Source organism: Alosa sapidissima, chromosome 13 (assembly GCF_018492685.1).
Source record: "Alosa sapidissima isolate fAloSap1 chromosome 13, fAloSap1.pri, whole genome shotgun sequence".
NCBI lineage: Eukaryota > Metazoa > Chordata > Actinopteri > Clupeiformes > Clupeidae > Alosa > Alosa sapidissima.
Genome location: NC_055969.1, coordinates 4,091,564 through 4,097,806, shown reverse-complemented (window position 1 = coordinate 4,097,806; position 6,243 = coordinate 4,091,564).

Genomic DNA, 6,243 nt, shown 5'->3' with positions numbered 1-6,243 from the left:
CTAAAAGTTCAGTGTGCAGTCATGACAATTATTTGCAATGGCAATATGACAAGGGACATCAACACTCATCCTGACTAATGACTGGACGGTACATCTGCCATAAAATGTTTATGGGACTGTTATGTCTGTCTTATGACGCAGGGTTCAAGTAAAGTGTTACCACTTTAAAAAGACTAATAGTCACAGTCATCCTCTGTATCCACTCTCTCCCAGACTTGGGCAAGGTGTGTCACCTCACTTGCATTCCCACCTAGCGCAGTTTATTATTCTAGAGCACCGGCCTCCTCCCACACACTCCTGGCCTCGTTAAAGCGGGAGCGTGCCTCGTTAAGCACGACTACAGCACTCAGCTCCCTGCCGTAACCTGAGCACCCCCCCCCACCTCCTCCCTCCCAAACATTACTCATTAATGACATTAACATCACCATGACATCAGTAAGCACTACTAGTACAACACCATAAACACGCAAGGACGGCTGACACCTGTCTGAAGACATACATGTGTATTTATATAAATAAATATGTATTACACGCTATAAGGGTCAGCGGCAGGTCTGCGGTGTATTGTTTGCGTGTCTGCGGGCAGTGCTGTGACTTGGAGCATTATTGATGGTGTTGTTGTGGAGTCTGCCCCGAGTCAGACAGGACTGAGCTGGACTGGGGAGGTGGGTGAGGCCTGAGAGATGTTTGTCAGCGGGCCACACACTGGCGAATGAACCTGGGCTAGAGCTCTTGGGTGATTAGTTTCACCCAAACGACTAAGGCCACAACATGAGATGTTTCTTGTAATAAGAAAAATAAGACACATACCTGGGGATGTATGATGCAGTGTGACACAGTCTGACACGGTTCATTTGTAAACATGACCCAGTGTGTTATTCGTGCGACCACGGGGGAAAGATCTCCAGGGCCTAATAAAGTCCATTACCAGGCTGAAGAAATCACTTCCAGGGCTTATACACAACGGCTGGCCTCATTAATGTAAGCATTTTGTTCCTGTCTTCACACCCTTACACTGAGTAATGGCAGAACAGCATTGGTCACAGCTACAACATTAATTTAACTTAAAAATATTAATGAATGATGAAAACTTAATAACAATAAACATTTAAAATTAGTTAATCTGTTGCACTTTAGTTGTACTTAATGTTGGTTTTGCAGTTAAGTATATATTTTTTTTTATTGAATAACGTTTCAGACGTGAGGCTTTAGATCTAATTTTCAGTGAAGTGTGTTTACCTTGTTATCTAAGAAAAACAGTTGTATACTGTAAACAAACTCATTTATGGTGTGCACTTGTCCCACGTGATAGGCTTCACCACACAACCCATGGTTAGTTATGGATGACTTGACACCAGCACAAGAATAATAATAAATGACACAGGCAGGATGTCAATATCATTACCCCCCAAAGCAATATCATAACCATTGCTTACATTTGACCTCACAGGTGGGGATTATAATTAAAGTTTATGAGCGGAGATCAGTCCAGAGGCTTTATGAGCATCTCTCTCTCTCTCTCTCTCTTTCTGTCTGTCTTTTTTGTCTCCCAATCTCTCTCTTTCACTCTCTCTCTCTCCCTCTCTCCTTCTCACCTCACCCCCTGAACTAGACGGTGTGGAGGACACCCTTCAAACAGGAGCTATGAAGAAACCCTATGAAACTTTATGGGCACATGTAGAAGCTGTTTGACAGAGCCGCAGTCTTTTCACTGCACAAAGAAAAGAGAAAAAAACACACCAACAAGACACGCCGACACAAAGTGGACAACAAGAGAAACTCTTTGACAGAAGACAAAAGCCATTTTCTCTAGGCTTACAAAGTGTGTCAAGTTTTCAAAGTGTTCAGTTCTCAGGAATGAGGAAGGGAGAACAAATTAGCACTGGCGTCAAAATAAACTGAAGTGAAATGAAAATGTCACCTCAGTTCAGCTAATGGCTCAAATAGACCACCCGCGGTGCATTCACTGTGTATCAGAAGAGATACATTTCAAAAAACACAATAACTGATATTTATTTACATTCATTCTCCATAAGGGTGCAATGATGCATAAAGACTAAGGAAAATAATATGACACACATGTCCTCCTGACTTTATTGAAGGAGCAAATGTCATTGACAAAAAAATGGCATGCAGGTCGTGACTCATTCTGCCCCTTCAATGAACTGTTCAACACTGGCGAGCATTGGCCTAAGTGGCTCCGACGACCACACAAAACAGCATTTGTATTAATCCCACTGACCATTCAAAAAGAAAGCTCCATGCCTTCCCTGCTCCATGCCAAGGCGCTGGCACCCAGACAGGCAGGCGGTCGGCTGGTCACAGCGCCACAGTGCCAGCGGACACATAAAACGGCTTTACAGGAGGCGCACAGACAGAGAGGGGCAGCCGGCAGCTCGGGACCAAACCACAGCTTCTGTTTTCCTCCCTCCACCACTCTTCATCTCTCTTTCTCTCCACTCCTCTCTCTTTCTCTTTCTCTTTTTGTATGCCAGAACTGTTGTTAATTTTACCAACATGAGAGGCAAAGGTTTATGAATGTCTCTATTTTTTTTATTTTCTCCTAAAATGTTTACCTGGATCTACAAAATGTATAAATGTGTTATTCCATGTAATGTAATGATACTGAATTAGAATCACTTCATATTGTGAGTAATTAGGAATAATTCATTTTATCTGTATATTATATAGATTTTGAACAATTAATGAACATCACCCTAACCGAATCCAACCCCTAACCTTAACCTTAGCCATACATTGTAGTAAACAGAATGCCAACATGTAGTTTGTTTAATAATCTGAGCATCTGTGGATAGTCTGTAGGCAGACTTTACAAGTGTGACCAACGTTTTTAATGTTGAGGAGTTTGATATTTAACATGCTGCTGTGCTGAGCTGGGATTTTGTGTGATGATTTGTTTAGAAATTGAAAATTGGTTATGAATGTTTAAGGGTGAATTGACCAATTGTCCCTGGTGGACAAGAAGGAATGGCTGAATTTCAAAAATGTAAGACCTTGTCATCCTCAGATGAATTAACACTGCAAGTACACCTTCTGTTCTCTTTAAAACAGACATGACCACCATAATTTACATAACATTGTTGACCTCTTCTGTTATGACTGTCCATGATGAAAGGAGATGCATCATTATTTAAAATTCTAAACTTCTTTTAAAAATATTGTACATATGGTTAAATGTCATATCTAGTGTGTTGGCTATTACCTACCTACAGACAATTATTGTTTTTAATTGTCAGTTTGTCTCTGTATCCTAGACACCCCCATTTACTGAAAGTGTATTTCAATCCACACTTGCACAGAAGAACAACAAAAACAACTCTATTATGAAATTAACTGCAACAATACAGTATATTTCGATGGAGTTTGTTTGTGAGTGACTTTTACTAACCTAAAGTATGAAAGAAGAGGATCAAGTAAATCTTTCCTGGACAAAACAATGCTGTTACTGTAGGATGTTAGAAATATAAATGGGCCATGTGTGTGGGAGCTGTAACAAGCGTGTTTTGTAAGAAGTGCTTTGTTTGCTTGAACTGGCCGATTGTTATCTGTATAGCCTGCAGTAATAAAGGAACAATTAAACAACTGGTCAGTGATTTTGGACATATCACTTTATGTTTCTGACACCTATACCTCAATGATGTTATCAGCCCTTTCTGAAAACAATCATTCCAGTTTGACACAGGGAAGACAGGCTGAATCCACGTGTGCATGTAGTTTATGAAAAGCCTTCCTGGAAAATGCTCTGGAGTGTTTTCGAAATCTGATTGATTAGCTAATTAAAAACCCCATATAAAACCTGCTGTAAAAGTTATGATGGGTCCATTTCTGCACAAAGCAAACACAGTGCGGGGGAAAATCTAACAAGCAGCGCTCTGTCTAAACTCTGATTATGGTTTTAAACACGCTGAGTCGATCCACCGCACAAGTATTTCATAAAAAGTGAGCAAATAAACTGATTGATCTTTCACAACAGTGTATTACAGCAGCATGTAAAGTATTATACACTCTGCTTATTTGGTATTACATGGAGTGCAGTTCTATAAGTATGGGGCTTTCTGCACATCAGTGCAGATCAAGCTTTATCTCTTCACTCTAGTCTGTTTCCACCTCAAAAGCACCCAATTAAAAGAGAATATAACTTTATCTTTGGATTTATTGAGAATTCAGTTATGTCTTTATAAGATATACACCTTTTAAATAATGTTTTCTTTCTCAAGGAGTAGAGGTAGTAAATTATTAAGGCCCACATACAGACACCTCATAGTTCGCCTTCTCTCAAAGGGCTCTGAATGGAAAAGCCAGGTATATCATAGCACACGTCAGAAAGACACACACACACACACACACACACACACACACACACACACACACACACACACACACACACACTCCAAAGACTGGCCTGATCCTTTAACAATCTCTTGTTTGTGCATCTCACTCTGTCATCCTTACCCTCTATCTATCTTTTCTCTTACACACACTCTCTCTCTACCTTTCTGTCTCTCTCACACACTCTCTCTCTACCTTTCTGTCTCTCACTCTTACTCTTGGTAGACCGTGTCAGTCATGTGGGTCGGGGCGGGTCCATCCTGTCCCTCGGCACCATGAGACGTGTGACAGTCACCGCGGGCGATGGGGAGGTGTAGGTGCCGATGGTCTGAGTTAACCCTTGAGGTCGTCGCCGAGGCATGCACTGCCCCAGGACCCCTGAGCCCCGACATCTAGGTCAGGCTTCAAACAGCCCTCCTGCATTCCAAAGACATGTACTGGTAGGCACTAATGATACACAACAATGAAAACAAAACAGATGCTGGCCAATGGCAGTGCAGGATTAGCGTGACTGAAGCGATCAGCCTGCCCCCTGGGCCAATGGGGTGAATCCCTCTCAGAGGGGAAACCGGGGTTAGGCATCAGGGGCCATAAGTGTTTGACTTTGCCACGTCCAATTATCTTGATGTGACTTTTGGGTTATACACAGCAAAATGAAATATATAACGATAATATATGTTGATATACTGCAAAACTCTTTAAAATCTGTAAATTCTTGATTTAAGTGTAGATCTAAATTTAGAAATGTAGATAGTTTATTGGCAAGGAGGAAGATGATCCTCTTATAAATATTAAAGGGACACCAGGCAAGCCTGATGCTTTTTCTCTACGAAACTCCCCCTCGCTCGGTCTGAAGCTCTTTTCCTTTTCTTTGCGTCTTCCATCAAGGGTTTCCGCTGCTTATTCGCCGGCTCTGCCATTGTACACACGTTTGCAACAATCTCTAGCGTTTCGTTAGCCTGCCTCTGTGCTGTAAACTGATCCTGCTTTGGTCAGCGGGTACGATACACTGAACTTGCAAGCGGGATATTCTTCCTACAGGCAGTAGGGGCGGGCGAGAGAGTCTTCATTCGCCCTGTAACGAGTCATTTAACCATATACCGACTTACGAAGATGAGTAATTAACACGAAAACGTTGCCTGGTGTCCCTTTAATGTCTCGTATGAGGATGGACTGTAGAACCTAATTTTTTAATATACAGGACAATCTCCATATATTACTCAGCTGGTGTTTATTGGCAACGAGGGAAGCAATCGTCTTGTAGATGTTGATGTCTCACATTCGGCTGAAGCAGGAGGATTGTCGTCACTTGACCTGCCACTCCAAGAACGCTGTCCAAGAAGAACAGCGGTCAGCAGACCGATTTATTTGCCTCACTTATTGAATTAATCTGTCAAACAAATATGCACATTTACTCTCTTTGCTAGCGTTGCCGTGGTATGTGAGGTATGGCATGTGGGGCACTAGCCTACGCCAAATTGAAATGGGGGTCTCAGAGACCAGGAGCAAAGGTCTTTTGACATAGCAGAGAGACAGGGATTCTTTGAGCGGGCCTGTGACCGAGGGAAAATATTTTGGTATAGTTAATATCCGGTCAGTGTTTCACAGAGGAGGCTTCCAGGATGCACAGACCTGAAGTGACTGAAGCTGAAGCCAGCGTGAGTTGTGTGTGAAAATGATCAGCAAAGACATCCATTGCCTCGGTACCACGAGGTTTGTGAGTGGGCCTGTGTTAGAGTAGGACAGATATAAAGACATCCAGAGTCCATTTGACGTCTGTCCCATGTCCCTGCCACACTTTCACTGTGATCGTTTGACTCTGGAGTGGAGCCAGTTAAGCAGGGTCTTGTTGACTTTATATGATCCTCACAACACGTGGGTCAGCGTCAAAGG